General features: G+C 41.8%; 1 protein-coding gene across 9 annotated transcripts in view; it reads right to left on the bottom strand.

Moving 5' to 3' along the window:
• Tnrc6b (trinucleotide repeat containing adaptor 6B) overlaps positions 1-22,210 on the bottom strand; it is a 233,638-nt gene that overhangs the window by 186,406 nt on the left and 25,022 nt on the right. For all 9 annotated transcript variants that reach the window (XM_042265394.2, XM_042265400.2, XM_042265397.2 and 6 more), the window contains exon 2: positions 4,558-4,632. The gene's annotated coding sequence lies outside the window, so the exon portion shown is untranslated. The remainder of the gene's footprint in view (positions 1-4,557; positions 4,633-22,210) is intronic.

Here is a 22,210-nt window from a genome sequence, read left to right as displayed (position 1 = left end):
TTAATCCCAGTGCTCGGGAGGCAGAGGCAGAGGCAGAGGCAGGTCGAACTCTGAGTTCAAGGGCCAGCCTGGGCTGCAGAGTGAGTTCCAGGACAGGCTCCAAAGCTACACAGAGAAACCCTGTCTTGAAAAACAAAAACAAAACAAAACAAAAAAAGAATCAAAGTCAGTTTTACCGCCATTTTGACCAAAGAGAAGAATAAAATAGGCAATACTTAAGCACCTAGTGAGCTTGGGTGATACCTGGGGACTACTGAAGGTTGTATAAAGTGTCAGTGCTAGAAAAAGTGTTGAAAGTCAATATAAAAATTCACTGGGAGGGGTAAGCAGAGGTAGCAAAGCTGTCCCAAGAAGTGTGGTGTTTGTTCGACTTGTTTCAGCAAGTTCATTCCATCACTTTACACTGAAATGATGGACAGTCTTGACCTGGCACTGGGCTCACACTCACAGTACAGCAACCCAGTGACTGTTCATCACCACGTGAGTAATGTCACACACAGTCTGTGGACTTCTATGAAAATAGGCAAGCATGCTGGAGTTTTTAAAGCCCTCTAGGCTCCAGCCTCCGCTCTCTCCAGTCTTACCTGCTTGCTTTGTTCCAGGCATAGTGATCTACTTCCTGCTTCACCAATATGCCAGATGGGGTTAGGCTTCCATATTTCTGTCCATATTCTTTCCTCTGTCTCTCTCCCCCCATGGTGTCACCAAGGAACATAACTTAAGGTCAGCTTGTGTAAAGTTTTTTTTTTTTTTTACTGACTCATCTCCAGATGGAAGGGACTGTTTCCTTAGTGGGGTCTGTCTAAATTCTATTATGAACCTTTAGCACCTTTCTGGATTTATTTGCTCACAGAGATTCTTTATGTTAAGAGGGATGTTCCTGAACCCTTGGTATCAAATATTAGATCTTGTTAATCTCTGTATTCAGTCTACTTAAAACTGTGCACCTGCTGCTGGACAAAGTGGTACACACCTTTAATTCCAGCACTTGGGAAGCAGAGGCAAGCAGTTCTCTGAGTTCAAGGCCAGCCTGGTCTAGACAGATTGAGTTCCAGCCAGAGCTACACAGAGAAACTCTATCTCAAAAAACAAACAAACAAAACAAAACACCAAACCAACAGCAAACAAACTGTTCATTTGATAGGTATTCAATGGATTTCTATGTAGGAATAAATGAATGAACCAACTGTAGTGCTTTTTATTAAAAATATAATATATGGGGCTAGAGACAGGGCCCAATAGTTAAGAGCACCCATGTGGCTACTCACAACCAGCTAAATCTAGTTCCAGAGGATGCAATGCCCTCTTCTGGGCTCTGTGGACATAAGACACATGCATGACATATTTGCAAGCAAGACACTCATACACAAAGAATAAAAATTAAGTTTTAAAATGTTATTTCCTAGCTCTGGTGTGCTACTGTGCAGCAGGGTAATTGCAGACAATTCACTGTGTATTTGAAAAAGCTGGATGGGGGCTGCAGAGATGGCTCAGAAGTTAAGAATGCACACTGTTCTTGCAGAAGACAAGAATTAAGTTCCCATGTCCCACATGTGGCTCACAAGCACTTGTAACTCCAGCACTTGCCTCTGACCTCTAAGAGTACCTGCACTTACCAGACATACACTCCACTCATAATTAAAAATAAAAAACAAAGAAAAAGCTAGAGAGAAAGATTTCCAATGTTTCACCATAAAAATGAGAACTATGTGAGCAGGCAGATTTGTTTATCCTGACTTAAACATCATACTATATATATGTATGATGTACATACATATATGTACATAATATATATAGTATGATATATATATATATATATATATACACACCCCTTAAGCATGTATGATTTTTCTATTTTTATGTATCTGTTAAAAAACCTTCCAAAGTTTTTAAGAAGTTTATAGACAAGACTACAAATGCTGAATAACATCAGTGTAAACAATGGATGACTACTAGTACAATAACAGCAGGCTTTTTCAACTCAGATGAGAAAGACCCTGCAGAGAAACCAGGAGAAAGGACAGCAGGAGAGGTAAAGCAGCTGTGTCTCCTTCCTCTTCTAAATGCTGAAAGAAAAAAAAAAAAGCAGCACCAATGCAGTAAAATATTTGAAGGTGTGTTACTTTTGTTCATGTTGCATTTGTTTAACTCTGGGGAGATGTGTTACTGTGCCTGTGTAAATCACCTGATGGTCTAATAAAGAACTGGTCAATAGCGAGACAGGAGAAAGGACAGGCAGGGCTGGCAGGCAGAGAGACTACATGGAAGGAGAAATCTGGAGGGACATCTAAGATCTAGCAGTCAGAGGATGAGGATGACTCCAGGGGCCAGCCACCCAGCTACACAGCAAGCCACAGAGTAAGACTAAGATTTATATAAGTTAGAGAAAGGAAAAGCCCAGAGGTAAAAGGTAGTCAGGATAAGTTAAGTTAAGGAAAGCTGGCTAGAAACTAAGCCAAGCTAAGGCTGGGAATTCATAATAAGGAATAAGCCTCCGTGAGTGATATATTTGGGAACTGGGTGATGGGCCCCCCAAAGAACCAAAGACCAATCAACAACAATAAACCAAGTCACAAAACCACAAAAACCAGTTTATCTAGGAAACAAAAAACATTCTTATAGTAAAATAGGGGCAAAGTTGGTGGTACAGAGTTTGTCTAGCATGTACAAAGCCTTGGGTTTGATGCCAGCACCACCAAATAAGACAACTCAGGACAAGACTTACAGACAGGGATTCTATATTAAACAATGCAGACTCAAAGGCTGAAATTAAGGTTTGAAGGGGTCTATAGGCCCCACTTGCCACAGGAGTACATTCAGCAAAGTGATTTGTTAAATCTCTTTTAGAAAGCAAATCCCCAGTCTCAATACCAGTGTATTCTAAAAGAAATAGCTAAAACAAAAGTACAAAAAGCTGATACTGTGAGCATATTTTGCCTTTCTAAAAGGATGCAAAAAATTTGGGGCTGGAGAGATGGCTCAGTAGTTAACAGCATTTGTAGCTCTTACAGAGGACATAGGTTTGGTTTTCAGAATCTACATGGCAGCTAATAGTCATCTGTAACTCTGGGTCCAGGGGATGATACAGCCTTCATGGGCACTACATACATGGGCACAGACATATATGCAGGTAAAACACCCATATACATGAAATAAAAATAAACTGTCAGGCATGGTAGTACACATCGTTAATCTGAGCATTTGGGAGGCAGAGCTAGACAAATCTTTGTGAGTTCAAGGACAGCCTAGTCTACATAGTGAGTTCCAGGACAGCCAGGGTTATATAGAGAGACTCCTGTCTCATAAATAAATAAATAAATAAATAAACCACAAAACATGTCTTTTTTCAAAAGAAATGAAATCCAAAATTATACAATTTATTAATTTATTTTTATTTATTTATTTTAATTTATGCCAAATGCTGTTTATTGAAGGAGGGAAGAGGTCTTAAATACAGGCTTACAGCACAATGGGAGAACCCCGGAGGGCAGAGGTTCGCTACAATGTTTTACAATCTTGCATCTAAGCTGTTAACGCCCATTATGCAGGATACACAGAGAAGGAACTTCCCTTAAGCATTCAGGAGGGTAGAACCCAGAAGGGAATTAGCATAGGGAGGATATCAAGGTCAAGGTCAGCAAGCAAGGCAACAGTTACCCAGACCGGGGGCCAGAACCCTACAGGTCCCCCTTTTACTAAAAAAAGGAGCTTCTGACTTGGGTTGCGTGGGACGTCAGCAGGTCACCTTACCCGTCATGGAGACGCCTGCCCAGGCCACACAGGTGCTCTGTCTTAGGTTGGTGAGTGGCCCCCAGGCATTACCCATCTCTGAATACTCATTATCATACAGGCTCAATCGTGTGTGAGCTGCAGAGTTAACTGCTGCCAAAGATCTCAAAGTGGCATTGGGCTTGCAATCTGTGTGTACGACACAGAAAAGACCAACAGAGGTCCTATCCCACCCATAGCCAGTAGGCTAAAGGCAATTGAGTCATTCCCTTCCTTAATGAGCCTTACTGCAATACAATTTATTTTTTTAAATTATCTATCTGTAAGAGTGTTTGTCTACATGTACATCTCGGTACCACATATGTGCCTAATGCCAGAGGAGACCAGAAGAAGGCATTAGGTCTACTGGAACAAGAGTTACAGACAGTTGTGAGCCACATTGTGGGTACAAGAAATTGAAGCAAGGGCCTCTGGAAGAGCAGCCAGTGCTCTTAAACGCCGAACCATCTCTCCAGCCCCTAAATAAATCTTTTTTTTTTTTAAGAATATGAGAAAGAAGCCTTCCCATATATTTTCCTTCTTTTTAAAATGAAGACCCCTTGCCGGGCGGTGGTGGCGCACGCCTTTAATCCCAGCACTTGGGAGGCAGAGGCAGGCGGATCTTTGTGAGTTCGAGGCCAGCCTGGGCTACCAAGTGAGTTCCAGGAAAGGCGCAAAGCTACACAGAGAAACCCTGTCTCGAAAAAAAAAAAAAACCAAAAAAAAAAAAAAAAAATGAAGACCCCTGATTTACTGAAGATGATTTAAAAAACAAAACAAAACATTTACCTTTGACAGTATCCTGGGGCAACACAAGCCTGAGACGATCAGTCTAGGTTACATTCAGTGCAAAAAGCCAAAACCCTGAAAAGAAAAAAAAATAACAATGAACCACACAATGTAAGCTGCCCAGAGAAGCAGCAGAACAGGCAATTCATCTGAATCTACTCTTTCATTTAGAGTTTGTTGGCAGTGGCCAACTCTGCAAACATCTTCCTCAAGTGTTCTTTTGAAGTTAAGTGAAAAAGAGTAAAATGTACGGATAACACAAGGTGCCCAACGCCCATTCAATAAAGGACAAGTTGTAATTAAAAATGTAAAGGCTAGGGATGAATCTTCCTGGTGCAGCACTTGCCCAAAGTATGAGGCTCTGGGTTCCATCCTATCAACACAGGAAAGCAACAGTTTCTGAAGTGAAATTAAAATCTATGTTCAATCTTTACTACTTTCTTTTTAAACAAATTAATTTTTAATTATTATTGTGTGCATTATGTGTTTGTGTGAATGAGAAAAAGCATACAACAGTGTTCATATGGAGGTAAGAGGACAATTTTCAGATGTCAGTTTCTCCTTCCACCTTGATGTAGGTTCCAGATTAAACTCAAGTTGTTAGGCAAGCACCTTTATGTGCTGAGCATCTCTGGTTTTTGTCTGTTTAGTGATAGTATCTCCCCATATGAACCACAACAATGACCAGCACAGCATGATAACCCTAAGGGTTCAATAGTGGCATGCATACTTGGCAGTAACCAATAGCCCTTTAATTGATCTTAAGGCCTGCTCAACAAAAGGAGAAGTCATGCCTGGTACTGAAACTAGTCATCTATCTGGAGCTAGTATAGTCATGGATCTTGCGGGAGAACCTTCAACTGCCACTTTACTAAGCCAGCATAATCCCTAACTACATTCTAAATATTTATCCTATACCCACAGGTAAGTGTACTATTCACTCCTCATCAAAGAAACTTTTCTTTGTAACTGATGGAGACCATTATTTAAAAAAAAAAAAAAGAAAGAAAGAAAGCCACAACTAATCAAAACACAGAGAACAAGACATTATGTGATGCCCATTACCAACTGATACAGCTATAACACAATGAGGCTCAGGGCTCATTTCAGAAGAGAGGCTGGTAAGATTATAAGAGCCAGAGGAACAGGAAGTTTGCTTTGAGATTGTTTCTCCCAGAAATGTCAGAAAGGCTACATCCCTTAAGTCTCATCAACATGAATGCCTAAACCAGATCTGCACAATGATGACACCAATGGTCATACTAACAGGGTGGGGAAAGCTCTCAGTCCTCCACCTAGACATGGGCAACTAGGGAATGCTGAGAAATGACGTTCCCCTGGGAAGAGTCCATATAATACCAAGTGGACCGCCCTGAGATCATGTACATATACAGCTAATATTATATGTGCTGAGCAGGTTGTATTCACAGACTTAGGAATACACACACACACACACACACACACACACACACACACACACACACCAATAATTAAATACAAAGAAGCCATAAATTTGAGAGCAGGGGGGGCATGCATAGAAGAGATTGAGGGAGAAAAAGAGAAGGTGGGAAATGATATAATTGTGTAATAATTTCAAAGAATGAAACATTTTTAAAAAGATAGTGTCTCCCTATGTAGCCCAGGCTGGCCAATCCTCCTGCTTCAGTCTCCCTAGTGCTAAGATTACAGTATGCCACAATGCACAAACAAATCTTCACTATTTATTTTATTTGTTCTGTCTACCTCAAAAATACCAAACTGCCCTTTCAATGTCTCTATCTGGATGTCTCATAATCACCAGACTCAACCCAACTCTACCTTCACCCTGACTTGACTAATCCTCTCTGTCTTCACTGTCTTTACCAAGGCCCAGATCAGAATCTTAAGCTCACTCAAGTAATCCTACATTCCCCAACCCTTCACACAAGCTCATCAATAAGTTCTAGCATTTATGCTTTCAAATTTTGCACCTCAGATCCACCCACAATTCCTCACTTTCACTGTCATTATCTCTTCAGCCAAAGGCTCTGTTCCACTCTTGCTTCTTCCCAATCCAATGCCAAGTAATGGTTGGCACAATCTCTTCAATCTAATTCACTACCAGCAGCTAGTAAATGCAGGGCTGACTATTTTCTGATGACAAGTCTCTCTCCTGCTCAGAATGCACCTCCTGTGAGTGTGGAGATCGGCAAAACAAGGGTCAGTCCAGGCTTTCAGAAAACTGTCTCCACCTGGAAGTTGTCCACTTTGTTTCACAACCAACCTTGTACTCTGTCTACGAGAGGACATGCCATTCCCCAGGGTTATACACTGTAAGGGATAGTTCTAGGTCCCCAGTATGTCACAATGGTTGAAGTGGTACTCTACTGAATGACCGTATCTACCATCCCCTCTGTTTACTGTACTTAACACTGTTTGAATCAATACACCAATGGTATTACACACAGAATTAGGACTATCTTACTTACTCTCTCATGCTCCTGCTTTACACACTGTTGTTACAACAATCTCAAAAGCAAATTGACCTTTGTGTATGCTGTGGCTTAAAATGAGTCAGTATCCCCACATCCCCCAAGAGTGAGTAGAAAATTTCTTAATAAAGAAAAATGAAAAAAAAAAGAAGAAAGGCACTAATCCTCTCCTTAGAGATTAAAAAAAATGAGTCAGTAAGTATTCATTACCTTTAGTGCAGATTTTTTAAAAAAGATCTCACCAGACCCATTTCTGCACTGTGCATTCCAACTTGCATCTGGTCTTCTTGTCCATCACTCACAAACTAATTGCTGCTCTAGGCCATTTGCTGATTCCCTTCCTCTCCTTTGCCACTGGTGTCCCCTCCAGGACTTTCCTCTGAGATAAACTCTGTTATATTGGTAACATACATGAGTCTGTCTTCTTTTCCCAACATGAGCTCCCTGACAGCAAAGACTGTTTTACACATCTTTTAATTTAGTGAGCAGATGCCCAACAAGCATGTGCTGAAGTGAACCCCAACTGCATCCCAGGAATTTAATGTTGGCATAATATTGGCAGTTCCCCATCAAATGGCACTGAAGAAAGTCAAGAGAGATGGCTGCCCTCCCCAGACAGATTTGGTCCTTCTGGAAGACTCAGGGTTATATAGTTACATGTGACCCTTGACACTTCAGAGAAGGGACAGATTCTTAAATTGGTGGTCAGCCTCTGATTATCAAGAGAACAACACTGCCTCATTTTAGCTCTCTATTTTGATTAAAGTTTCTTCCCAGACTGACCCATTCATGACTTCTCTCTCGATCAGTCTAAACTCTACACCAATGTCACAATGGTATAGCTCATTACATACACTCTCGATAGACAACTTTAGGTGGAGACTGTAACCAACAAGGTCCTCTGTCTGTTTCACTGTCATCTTGGACACTCACTGACACTTAGCTAGGACAAAAAAGACACTGTGACCAAGAACAAACAAGCAAGGAAAACTAGGTAATTTTCCAGGTGCTTTTTTTTTTTTTTTCCTTAGAAGGAACAGGGCATCTCTGCACTCCCGGGCTCAAGTGACTGTGCCTCCTTGGCCCCCAAGTAGCTGAGGTTACCTGTGTACTCTACCATGCCTGGTTTCTAAGTATTCTCCAATTGTGTTTCTCAAAAAAGCCTCTTTACTTGATCTGTGTCAAGTACATACATACCGAAGACAAGCATAAACACTGACTCTAAAACCAACAGCTTAAGTTATCTACAGTAGTATTTCCCTTCTAAGAGATGAATACCAGGAAAACTCCTTCAAACGACGATTCTGAAATGCTCAGAAGTAATCTAACCCTACCACCTGGTCATGCATTGTCATGGTAGTCAGCTACCAACCACTGCGGTTTCTTCCACTCTCTTAAGGAGCAACCAGAAGAATCTTGGGACTTACAATGAGAACCTGCGTACCTCGGACTCATCCATCCCCAGGTCTTGCTAAACTGAAATAGACTACAGTCAAGTGTTTAACTAAACTCACATGATATAATTACAGTTAAGTGTTTCCTAGAGACTATGGCAAGGTGAAAGACATATATATTCAACAAATGACACTTACTTTTCTAGTATCACCTCTGATATGACAGGGTTTTAATTTTCAAACTCAACTATTCAGTGTGATTCAATTTAATTCTCATTTTAAAACTCCACAGCACAGAAAAAGCTCTTCATCACTCAGTCTCTCCTCACCAGCCTTCTCAGTTCTCACTGCTGTCACCAGCAGGTATCTAGTATAGTCTTGAAATGCAAACTGTCAAGGAATACACTATGCTCCAGCACTGTAAAAATAAAGCAAATAAAAAGCACGCAAACAAAAACACCGAAACAACAAAAGAAAACACTACATGCTTTTGTTACTATGTATTTCACTGGTTTATTTTCTGAGACAGGGTCTCACATAGCCCAGGCTGGCCCCACCTCCCTCTATGAGGGAGAATGAGGTGAATTTCTGATCCTCCTGTTTCTACCTCTGAAGTGCTACAGATTGAACCTTTCTACCTCTGAAGTGCTACGGATTGAACCCAAGACTTCCTTGTTTTTTTGTTGTTGTTGTTTTCCAAACAGTGTTTCTCTGTATATCCCTGGCTGTCCTGAAACTTGCTCTGTAGACCAGGCTGGCCTTGAACTCAGAGATCCCTGACCCTGCCTCTGCCTCTGCCTCTGAAATACTGGAATTAAAGGTGTGCACCACCACCGCCGCCTGAATGAATCCAGAACTTTGTGCAAACTAGGCAAGGACTCTACTGAGTGAGCTATATCTAAAACACCTTATTTTTGTGGGGTGATTTTTTGTTGTTGTTGTTTTTCTTTTTCTTCTCTTTTCTTTTTTGCAGGGGTAGCGGTGTGAGAGAGTCTTCCTATGTAACTCAGGCTAACCTCAAATACCCCTGCTCCATCCTCCCAATTACCAGGATCACAGGCCTGTGAAACCAAACACTTTAACTGAGACCCAAATGAGCACTGAAAACCATGACTGCTCCAAGGATGGCCAAAGGCTATCAAGCTGTCCAGGATGCACTGTGGCTTTGCAGGCCTTTAATCCCGGCATCAGGAGGCAACGGCTTCATCTAGTGCAGGTCTTATACAGGCAGTCACAGCTGCTGTAGATTTATGAGTGCAGTGCTCCTGTCGTGTCCAGAAGACATTATTTAGCTCTAGTCTCTGAAAATTTACCAACTTGCTGGGTGGTGGCGGTGGTGGTGGCAGGCCCCCAAAGAGTAAAGAGCAAAGGCTAAAACAAACAAACAAACAGACAAACAAAAAAAACCCAACTATACATAACCCTTTAATCCTAAATTCTGTGCTAGTGTCCCTTTTTCTCTGCTATTCATATTTGCTGAAAAAAGTTTTTTTGCTTTAACTTGAGTGAGCGTCCCACTATATAATCTAGGCTGTCCTTGAACTTGTGATCCTCCTCCCTCAATTTCCTGATGCAAGGGTGCACCACTAAGTCCAGCTTTGAAAACCCAGCTTGTGTTTGTAGTTCCAATGTCCTTCTCTCTTTTCAGAAATGTAACCACCAACTGTGTGCTGACTTTTTTTGTTTGTTTGTTTGTTTGTGGGTTTTTTAGTTTTTCGAGACAGGGTTTCTCTGTGTAGCTTTGCGCCTTTCCTGGAACTCACTTGGTAGTCCAGGCTGGCCTCGAACTCACAGAGATCCACCTGGCTCTGCCTCCCAAGTGCTGGGATTAAAGGCGTGCGCCACCACCGCCCGGTGTGTGCTGACTTTCTTACCAACCTCTAGAACCCGATACATTACTGCCTACTGCCAATAGACATCTCTCTACTTCCTGTGCTCAGGTCCCTAAAATTCAATACAACTGCAACTCAAACAGCGTGTGCCCCACCATGTGTTCTCCCTCTGCTCATCTGAAATGCAGTCATCCCACTCAAATCAGAACTCTAGCAACATCATCAGCTCCTTCCTAGCACCAAATTCTACTAATTGTAATCTCTAAAATTCCAGTGTTTTTTTCTTACCTGTGCCTATTTCACTGACTTCATCTGTTTTTACTAATTTTACTCCTTTTTAAAAATTAATTTTCTTATCCTCAACACCCACCTACCTCCAACATCAGAATGTCATTTAGAAAGTACAAAATCTTGACTAATATAATTCCACTCCATGCTATACCAGGTCCAGTCCCTGCTGACCTCTCTGGCTTCATCTTACAAAGCTACATTGTATTCCGTTTCCCTAGAGCACCCATGGTTTCTTGAGCCTCTGTATAAGCTATTTCCTCTTAAAAGCACCCAGAGGCCAAACTTCTCAACTTGCAGATAGATGCAGTCTTAGGCAATCTTTTCTGTGAAATCTTTGACACCATCTCATCTCACAGGCAATCTGGATGTGCCCTTCCTCTGTTAGTAACTGTTCAGGCAATACTCCCTACCCTTGCTTATGTGTGGACTACAGGGATAAGCATCTGTGTGGTGTTTGAATAAGAATGGCCCATGGCTCATATATTTGAATGCTTAGTCACAGGGAGTGGCACTATTTGAGAAGGATTAGGAAGTGTGGCTTTGTTGGAGTAGGTGTGGCCTTGTAAGTGTGTCATGGGGATGGGCTTTGAGGTTTCAAAGGCACAAGCCAGGACCAGTGTAGCTCTCACCTGCTGCTTTCAAACCACCACGTCTGCCTGTGTTCCACCATGCTCCCTGCCATAATGATAAAGGAGTGAACCTCTGAAACTATAAGCAAGCCCCAGTGTGGAATATTCCTTTACACTGTGTGAATATATGTCACTGTGATTGGTTTAGTCAAGAAACTGACTGGCCAATAGCTGAACATGATAAGGTTAGGGGGAGAGCCAAACAAGAGAATGCTGGGAAGAAGAAGGGCGGAGCCAGGAGTCACGAGCAGATGCAGAGAGAAGCAAGATGGGCATGCCATTCTGAAGAAAGGTACCAAGACACATGGCAAAGCATAGATTTAAAAAATGGGTTAATTCAAAATGTAAGAGTTAGCTAATAACAAGCCTGAGCTATAGGCCAAGCATTTATAATTTATATTAAGTCTCTGAATGGTTATTTGGGAAGTAGCTGCTGAGACACAGGAAAACTCTGCCTACAAATAGCACCCAACATGGGGCCAGAATTTCCACGTGGAACCTGACAAAGACTTGAGGGAAGGTTCTAAAAACACATAGGGATGGAGACAAATGCAGCTTCCTAGTCTTATGTCTCTGATGCTGGCTGCAGCACAGAGATGCTGGCTAATGCCCGTGAGCTTGAGCTGTCATCATGAGCCATGCCAGCAGGCCAAGAGCTAAGCTGTGTGGTGGGTTCCCGCAGTCTCTCACAGGGGCCACAGTACAGAGAGGCATCTTCTGGCAGCTGCCTGCGGTAAGAACTGAACTGCCATGCACTAAGCTAAGCTGCACCGGCAGCAGCTAAAATAGCAATTTAAGATTCATCTCATGGGATCACAAAAACAATACAGATGCTCAGTAAATACAGATCCAGATCCCCCCCCCCAAAAAAAAACACCTTCTGAATGGGTTGAAGTGTTTAGGGTATTATGTTTACACAGCTCACTTAGAAATATATATAATTAAGAAACACATATCAATAGTCAAACTTATGATCATGTTAAGTATGTTTTCAAGCTCATCAACAGATATATTTAAATAGATAAATGGCCTTCAAACACTTCAAAGACCTACAGAATATGGCATTTAATATGTTTAATAACTTTAGGCTTTTCATGACAATCAGACACATCCACTCTTGGCAGTACCAATCTACTTCAGAGAAGATGATGGGCAATGAAGAAACTCCATATGGAGTTTGTTTTCTTTATGGCAAAAGCTAGCCATTTGGAAAACAAAACAAAACAAAACCAAAAACAGCCTTTGTCTTAATTTGCTGTGAGATACACTAGGCCTGTAGGCCAAAGTTGGATGCTCCAATGTTACAGAAGAACCTAGGGTGACTGTCCAGGCAGCCAGATGTCTCTGTCATTAGGTAACATTTCACCCTTCTGGAGTCTTTGATGGAATTGAAGACTAGATAGTATGAGAGGCCAGCTCTCACTTTTTATAAGGGTTCCTATGAGGAGGAGAGAGGGATAAGAAAATATTAGATAAAAAGATAGTGAAGAGGAGAAAGAAGGAAACACAGCATAGCTTTGGGAGGACCTGGATCAAAACCCAATGGCCCCTTCTGCCTCTTCAAAAGGGCTTTTTATAACAATGCCAAGGGGTGGGGCAAAAGACCTCCTCCTTGCTAGATCTACACACTGAACAGCCTAGTGTAGACCCTTCCAAACACCTGGTAACTATACCCGTGGTCAAATCATCCCCTTATGCAGCCCTGCTGGGTAAAGCAAGCTCAGATTCTTGGACTCTGAGTAAGATCTCACTAGGAAACCTCTGTGGGTCTCTATAAGATAGTCATAGTTAAAGTTTTCCTTAGTTATGATAAAAGGTAAATTAGATATAAAACTTTAGAGTCACAAAGATAAATAAGAGTATTTTCTCTAAATTTGCCAAATACAAATGGACTGGATATTGTAACTGTAATTCTTACTTAATAACTTTTTTGTTTGTTTGTTTGTTTGTTTTTTCAAGATAGGGTTTCTTTGTGTAGCTTTGGAGCCTGTCCTGGAACTCACTCTGTAGACCAGGCTGGCCTCAAACTCACAGAGATCTGCCTGTCTCTGCCTCCTGAGTGCTAGGATTAAAGGTATGCACCACCACACAGTTTAATAACTATTTTGTTATATATAAATTTACTATGCATGGGCCGGGCGGTGGTGGCGCACGCCTTTAATCCCAGCACTCGGGAGGCAGAGCCAGGCGGATCTCTGTGAGTTCGAGGCCAGCCTGGGCTACCAAGTGAGCTCCAGGAAAGGCGCAAAGCTACACAGAGAAACCCTTTCTCAAAAAACCAAAAAAAAAAAAAAAAAAAAAAAATTTACTATGCTAAAGTTAAAACCTTCCTTTTTAATTAGATAAAAAGAAGGAAATGTGGACCATTCCTTTATACTGTATGAATATATGTCATTGTGATTGGTTTAATAAAGAAGCTGACTGGTCAATAGCTGGACAAGATAAGGTTAGGGGGAGAACCAGACAGAGAATGCTGGGAAGAAGAAGGGTGGAGTCAGGAGTCACAAGCATGCAGAGAGAAGCAAGATGGGCATGCCATTCTGAGGAAAAGTACCAAGCCAAGTAGCAAAGTGTAGATAAGAAATATGGTTTAATTTAAAATGTAAGAGTTAGATATTAACAAGCCTGAGCTACTGGCCTATCATTTATAATTTATATTAAGTCTCTGAATGGTTATTTGGGTAGTGGTTGCTGAGACACAGGAAAACTCCACCTACACCCCAGTCAAATGCTTTGTTTTATAAGAGTTGTCCTGGTCATGGTGTCTCTTCACAGAAGCTGTACACTAAGACAGTATGCATCAGAGGGGTCCCTTAACACTTCATCAGTATCATTAAATACAATGCCAGCCCAAGTGGCATTCTCAATCAATCCTTTTGCGGGATAAGCACATACTTTCAGGAAAAAATAAAGTCAACTCAATACAATATTATGAGCTTACTCATAAGGATTCTACTCACTCACATCTTTTTAAAAAAAGCATCTTACAGCAGGGCAGCATGCTATTCCCCCATGGTACCTGAAGCAGTGGAGGAATCTCTGGCCCTGGTTTGGCAGAAACCTAGAACTTACTACATAGATCAAGCTGTCCTAGACTCACACACATCCAACTGCTGCCTCCCACACCTGGCTGTAAGATTTTTAACTTTAAAGTGTCAAATTTACTCTTCTATCTGGGAAATCAGGGAAGGCTGCCTGGTATAGCAGGGCAGTCTAAACTAGGAATGATGAGAAAGACAGGTATCCACCTTGGGCTACTAAGCCAGTGTGTTCAATTGTTAGGTCCTCCAGCCTGCCTCTAGGACAAGTGGTCAATTCTTTAACAAAAGGGCTTGAGAAAATAAGGCTGCCTTCTGAAAACCTAAACACAAGTCACTGTAAGTCTCTTGGAAGTAGGGGTTGTATTGGTGGGGGTATAAGTACTATACATAAAGAAGAGCAGTAATTCAACTCAATCAGCTTTTCAGAATGCTTGTGAAATACAGCATACTGTGCTCATCAAGCTTTCCGAGAAAGAGATGGAAGTCAGGTTGCATTGTAACTGCTGGTCACATAAGAATGTTTTAGTTCATTTATTTGCCATGCCTGTTTATTTGTGTGTGTGTGTTTGTGTGTGTGAGTGTGTGTGTGTGTGTATGTGTGTGTGTGTGTGTAGGTCAGAAGACAACCTTAAGTGTTATCTTAAGGGTCACTGTCTACTTCCTTTGAGACAGGGGCCTTCATTGCCTGGAGCTCACCAGTTAGCCAAGACTAGCTAGATAGTGAGCTTCTGGGACCTTCGGTCTTTTATTCCCTAGTGCTGGAATTACAAGCACACATCACCATACCCAACCTTAGGCTCTAGGGATTGAACTTAGGTCTTCTTGCAAGAACTTTAGTGACTGAGCCATCCCTCCAGTTCTGACATTTTTATGTTTTGGTTTTTTGTTTAGAGGAACAGAGTCTCACTATATACCCTAACCTCTCACCTCACAATGTGTAGCTCAGGCTGGCCTAGAACTAGCAATCTTCTTGCCTTAGTTTCCCAAGTGCTGATTACAGGTGTTTACACCCATATCTGGCTCAGTAGAATGTTTTTGTAATCCATTTATAATGAGTAAAGAAAAGTCTTTATTCTTCTTCCACACTGCACATTTTAATTCTGTTTACTTGCATTCCTTGAGACAAGGTTTGATATGTGAACCAAGATGACCTTCAAGGTCACAGTAATCTCTTATGGTTGCTTTCCAATGCTGAGATTATGGCATGAGCCATCACACCAGGCCATTTTTTTGGGGCGGGGGCAGGATATGGAACCTAGGGCTTTGTTCATGAAAGGTAAGCACTCTACCAACTGGGCTACATCCTGATCTCTTTCTTTTTTGGGAGGCAGGTCTCACACAGCCCAGGATAGCCTCTAACTCATGGTGATCCTCCTGCCTCAGTCTGCAGAGTACTTGGATTGTAGGTGTATGCCACCATGACCAACTGTTGCCAAGTTTTTAAATGTATACTGTTTCTTAGATAAACCAGTGAGGTAGACATTGATATGGATGATAAGAATGATGAAAATAATTATGAACAACGGTTTATACTACACTGGGCACAGGACACCTTGAAAGTCTTGAAGAAATTTCATCTAATACATAGCCTGTCACTTACATCATACACAAAACAAAACAAAACACAACTAAGCATTAACCTGTGTAACACATAAGTTTACAAAATGCTCAGAAAGTGGAGGGGTGTCTTAGGGTTTCTATTGTTATGAAGAGACACCATGACCACAGCAACTCTTATAAGGAAAAACATTAATTGGGGATGTCTTACAGTTTCAAAGGTTTAGTTCATTATCATCATGGAGGGGAACATGGTACCATGCAGGCAGACATGGTGCTGGAGAGGAGCTGAGAGTTTTACATCTTGATCTGCAGAGAGCAGAAGGAGGCTGAGTGCCACACTGGGCATAGCTTGAGCATATGAGACCTCAACACCCACCCCTATAGTGACACACTTCCTCCAACAAGGCCACACCTACTCCAACAAGGCTACACCTCCTAATAGTGCCACTCCCTACGGGTCAAGCACTCAAACATGTGAGTCTATGAAGATCATACCTATTCAAACCATCACAAGTGGGAATCTATGCCTCCTGCAGGAAGAGAAACTGTGATTCCAACTGAAGTTGTTAGAAATTAAAACAATGGTCCTCAAACCTATTCATCTCAGGATCTCATTTCACCCAAAAAATTACAGAGGACTCCAAAGTGGTTTTATGTTATTACAATTATCAATATATACCACACTAAACAGCTAAAGTCTGAAGCATTTATATATTTGCTAGTTTATTAAAAGCTACCAACAAGGCCAGCAACATAGTCCACACCTTTAATTCTAGCACTTAGGAGGCAGAGACAGGAAAATCTCTGTGAATTCCAGACCGGCCTGCTCTATACAGTGAGTTCTTGTCCAGCCAGGGCTACATTTTTAAAAAATAATTTATTTAAGTTTATCTTATGTACATTGGTGTGAAAGTGTCAAATCCCCTGGAATCTGAGTTACAGACAGTTATGAGCTGCCATGTGGGTGCTGGGAATTGAATTCAGATCCTCTAGATGAGCAGCCAGTGCTCTTAACCTCTGAGCCATCTCTCCAGCTCCAGGGCTACATTTTGAGATTCTTGTCTCAAAAAGAGAAGGAAAGAAAAAGAAAGCTACCAATAATAAGCCATAACATTTTCAAAATTCAAATTATCTTTCAAGATATTAATAATATGAGGAAGAACCAGTGTCTTATGTTTTGGCAAGGTTCTTTTAAGCCTGGCTTAAAGAGACGACTGCTGAACACTAATGTGTGCTTTTACTCTTGGTATGGGCAGTAGTGAATGTACTGGATCCTCTGGAAAATTCTATCATGCTCCCAGGAAAGAACAACTCAAAAAGGCACACGGCAGCCCAGTAGAAAATAAACTAGTTGAGACCTGGAGGACCCCTTGAAAAACTCTGATGTTAAGTATGCTGGCTAGTTTTATGTTAACCTGATATAAGCCAGAGTCATTTGGGAAGAGGGAAAATCAAATGAGAAAATGCCCCTACTAGATGAGCCCGAGGGCAAGCCAGTGGTCTATTTACTTAGTGATTGATATTATAGCTGTGCCACCCCTGGGCAGATGGTACTAGGGTGTATAAGAAAGCAGGCTGAGAAAACCCTGAGGAGCAGGCCAATGACAGCACCCCTCCATGGCCTCTGCTTCAGTTCCTGCCTGAGTCATCAGTCCCCTCGATGATGGACTACAAGCTGTAAAATGAGATAAACTCCTTCCTCTCAAGGTTGCTTTTGGTCATGGTATTTACCACAGTAACAGGAACCCATACTGAGACAGTGAGCAAGGGGATGTCCCTGGGCCACACGTTGAGAATCATGTAAAAGGCAAGGAGTAGAATCCAAGCAGCTGAGCAAGAAGGAAGTGTGTGGCCAGTGGTACAGCCTAACATCTAAGGGCTGCTTGACATCAACAAAGCTAACTCAGTCCCTGGCAAATCTCACAGCCCAAGAATGCCAGGGCAAGGCAGGGTCACACTGACAGCACCATGGGCCAGCAAGAAAGTCTCTGGCATGGCAGCCTCTCTGCCTTCACTGCCTTGAGCAGCATTCCCTAAAGGCCATGTCAGGTTTTCCTCTCTCGAGTCTCTCTGTTCCGCTGCTTGAAGCTGCAAATGGCTTACCAGCAAACGGCCTGCCACAGCTTCCTGCTGCTGTTTACTAACTGCAAAATCCTCTCCTGCTGCAGCCGCAGAGTCTTCAGACATTTCTGGATCTAACTGCCTTCAAAAGCCAATTTAACATCAGCCACACAGCCAGTTTTTCCTTGCCAATGGATCATGTGAGTTTGCTATTCTGTCCCCGTGCATCTTGAATGCTGTAAAAACCGTTCCTGGAGCATCGTATGTCACTGATCTAGTTGCCATCAACCGAAAACATTTTCTTCATATTTTGTGGTACAAACTAAAACCATTCTGGATGTGGTTTGTATACAGTCCATCTTTGGCCAAACAAAGATTTAAATTCCAGATAAACAGAAAAAGGGGGGTGACCACTCTGGCCACCAGAGAGGTTAAACTGTTGAACTAGCAAGTCCGTGTTTGGGAGTATGTATTTCAATTTCCATCATGATTAGAGTTCTGAAATTATTCTACCACAAATACAGTCTTGTTCAGTTAATGTAGCAAGTTCTCCGCTAACAGAATTTTAAACCCAAGAGAAGTTCTGAAGAAACAGAAGCCTCTTTGGGTCTTTTAAATGAAAAAAGTAATACACAAAAATAGGAACTGGCATCAATCTATAAAATACAGTTTTTCGGGCCTTTACAATTTTGTTAGTAAATATATTCAGTAAGGTTCCTTAACAAGACAGAGTAGATTTTTGCTTTGTTTTGTTTTGTTATTGTTGTTGTTTTCTGTATATGCTTCAGAGTGAGCCCAGGGCCTTGCACAAGAATAGATCATTTTTAAGTCAAAATGAAACCAAAACTTCAAAAGATATGTCTGATACTGGGAATGTAAACTAGATGATTCAGACTAACTGCCCTGCTAAGGACAGCCAGAAAATCTGGATAAAACATAAAGTAAAAGCCCGAAATTAGAGAAGCACTAATAAATCAGTCAAGAATTACCAAATATAGAAGCCAGTTCCAGGAACTGGAGATGGTTCAGTCATTAAGAGCACACTCTGCTCTTGCAGAGAACCTGAGTTAGGTTCCCAGCACCCACATCAGGCCACTCACAGCAGTCTGTAACTCCAGCTCCAGGGGATCCAACACTTTCTTCTAGACTCCATAGGCATCTGCATTCATGGCACATGCTCCCACACAGATGCACACATATACATGTAATTTAAAAGTAGTAACAAAAGGAAATCTTTTAAAAGACCAATTCTAGATAAGCTACATACTCAAATATGAAATATAAATAATGTTTTCAGAAAATATTATGGAATAATGCTTTTTAAATTTAGAGATAACAAAGGAATTTTCAAGACAAAATAAAAGCTACTGATTATTAAAAACAGATACGGACTAGAAATCCAAATCAGTTGTACTGGGGGTGGAGCTTACCTAGCATGCATGAAGCTCTGGGCTACATTCTCAGTCAGCATCAGAGAGAAATTAAAAAGGCAAAATACAATGAAGTTGATCATTATCTTTGTATTAAGTTGATGTGATTTTTGTCCTCTGACACTCTCAGCTGTGACTCTCCCAAATATTCCCAACAGCAGAACAGTAAAAACACCGTGGAGTGTTCACACAATGGACAACCACATACGCTTAGACATAAAGCGGAGTCCACACAACATTAGTGCATCCTGAAAGTACAGTGACTAGATAAAAGGAATGCATGACATAGGGCTTCAAATGTATTCAAATCGGAAGTGTTTGTAAAGTAGAAAGGAAAATAAAACAGAAGCAAACAGCTAACCTGTGGGAGGGGCGGAGATTATGATTGACAAAGGTTACAAAGGAGCTGCTGGGTGACCACAATGTCAAAAGAAGTGATTATTTTAAAGCAATTCACCAAAATTTACATTTGCATTTTACACACTGGGGTGGAGGGTGCCAGAGATTTAACCCGGCCTCCTGCAGGTCAGGAAAGCCTTCTGCCACGGAGCCACACCCCATGCCCCTTTGCGATCTCTAATTGTGTGATATACTTTACAATAAAAAAGATGCAAAGCAAGCCGGGTGGCGGCGGCGGCGGCGGCGGCGGCGGCGGCGGCGGCGGCGGCGGCGGCGGCGGCGGCGGCGCACGCCTTTAATCCCAGCACTCGGGAGGCAAAGCCAGGTGGATCTCTGTGAGTTCAAGGCCAGCCTGGACTACCAAGTGAGTCCCAGGAAAGGCGCAAAGCTACACAGAGAAACCCTGTCTCGAAAAAACCAAAAAAAAAAAAAAAAAAAAAAAAACCAAAAAAAAAAAAAAAAAAAAGATGCAAAGCAAAAACAAAACTTACTTCTTGAAGCCTGGGGCAGATGGATGACAAGTTTAAGGACTGCCTGGGCAACTTGGTGAGACTCTGCCTCCAAGCAGAAACAAATAAATGTAGGGTAAGTGGGATGTGTGGTTAAACTCTACAAATGAAATCACAGAAGCCCAATTCTCCAACAGCTGGCTGAGCTCTTCCTTCAGGTGCCCAGACCTTTGCCACTCAGCTCTTTCACAACCAGTCTGCCACACTCACTCCCACCCACGGGCTCCTTCACTTTCAGTCACGACAGAAAACCGTGTAGGCCTAGCAATCATGCTCCAGCCAGGGTCTTTCCTACTGGAAATCTTTCCAGGAGGGACTGAGTCAGACTGCCTTGTCCACACTCCAGATCTGCCATTTTTCTAGCTGTGTGGCTGTGGTAAAGGGCACAGAGGTGAACGCCTTTAGTCCCAACACTCAGAAGGCAGAAGTAGGCAGATCTCTAAGTTCAAGGCCAGCCTGGTCTACAGATCAAGTTCCAGAACAAGCAGGGGGTACACAGAGAAATGCTGAGGTCTCAAAAACAAACAAACAAACAAACAAACAAGACAAAAAAGAAAGGAAGAAAAGCAAAGGAAATGAGATAAAAGCATTACCCGTCTCAAGGAGTAGTAGTGAAGGCTAAACAGGTCAACATAAGTCAAGTCCTTGAACTGTACCTGGGTCAGAGGATGCACTTGGGTATAGATCACAGCTGCACTGCCATCTTAATCAGTGCAGCTGTGATCACCTACAGGAGACCCTCAGCAGAGATTCCAGCCCCCAGTTCCTGTGCCCTCATCCCATTTACTGTATGTAAATCTACCCCAGCTGTACCTGGTCTTGGGACGTGCCAGGGTATAGTGGGTTGAATGTGAGCAACTGTGGGGAAGTTGTCATCCTCGTTGGGTGAGACTGTTGGTGATGCAGCTGTTCTGGAAAGCTATCCATGCTCTTATAAGCAAGTCCAATAAACCAGCTTGTTGACTAAGTAGACTTAGGTAGACTATTTTGTTTTTATTTTTATTTATTTATTTATTTTTTGAGACAGGGTCTCACTATATGGCTTACAACTGTCTGTAACTCCAGTTTCAGAGATTCTGACACCCTCTTCTGGCCTCTGGGGCACTGCATGTACGAGGTGTACAGACATACATGCAGGCAAAACACCCATAATACATAACATAAAAATAAATAAAATCTCAAAAAAATTTAAAAAGAATATAATCTAAAATTTTTATCTGATGTAGTCTAAGATAAGGCACTCAATTTTGGTTAAAAAATGTCATACCATGACCATTTCTAATTTTTACTTTTAGACATTTCTCATTTGGCTAACTAGTGAATTATATAGTGTTAAGCAAATCCTTATATATACATTAAAGTGCATGGCAATATTATTCATATTTAGGAGTGTAACTAGTGAAGGGACAAATACTGAGCAGGAAGCAAGCTACTAATGACACAAACTCCCACATACTTTTGAGGCTAAACTTCAAAAATATGCTGAGTAAAGAAAGTAGGCTTGAAATATTACATATTATATAGTTCCACTGATGTGATTATAGAATCAGAACATGATAGAAGTTTCTTGGGGCAGGGAGTAGGAACTAAGATAGACAGTACTAGAACAAAAGAGGTCATTGGGGCGAATGGAAATGTTCTGACGTTGCATTGTGATGATTATACAGCGTGTCAATTTACTAAAAACCAAGGTGGGGTTTTTCTTCATTTGTTTTCTTTTGTTTGACAGTTTTACTATGTAGTTATGGCTGGCTTGGTACTATGTAACCGCAGCTGCCTTGAACTCACGGCAGCTCTATCTCTGCCTCCTTTGTGCTAGATCATAGGTTTGTACCATGATACCCAGCCCTTAAAATTTTATTTTGTCAGGGGGTGGGGGGGTGTTCATGTGTGAGGGTGTGCGTGTGTGGAAGCCAGAGGTCAACCTTGAGTGTCATTCGTCAGGAGGTTCGACCTTGTATTTTTAGAAACAGGGTCTCTAATTGGGAGGTGGGGGCTCATTGATTAAGCTAGGCTTGCTGGCCTGGGAGCCCCTT

This window comes from Peromyscus maniculatus, chromosome 20 (assembly GCF_049852395.1).
Source record: "Peromyscus maniculatus bairdii isolate BWxNUB_F1_BW_parent chromosome 20, HU_Pman_BW_mat_3.1, whole genome shotgun sequence".
NCBI classification, from domain to species: Eukaryota; Metazoa; Chordata; class Mammalia; order Rodentia; family Cricetidae; genus Peromyscus; species Peromyscus maniculatus.
The sequence above is the reverse complement of the archived record's forward strand: the minus strand, read 5'-3'. Positions and strand labels throughout refer to the sequence as shown.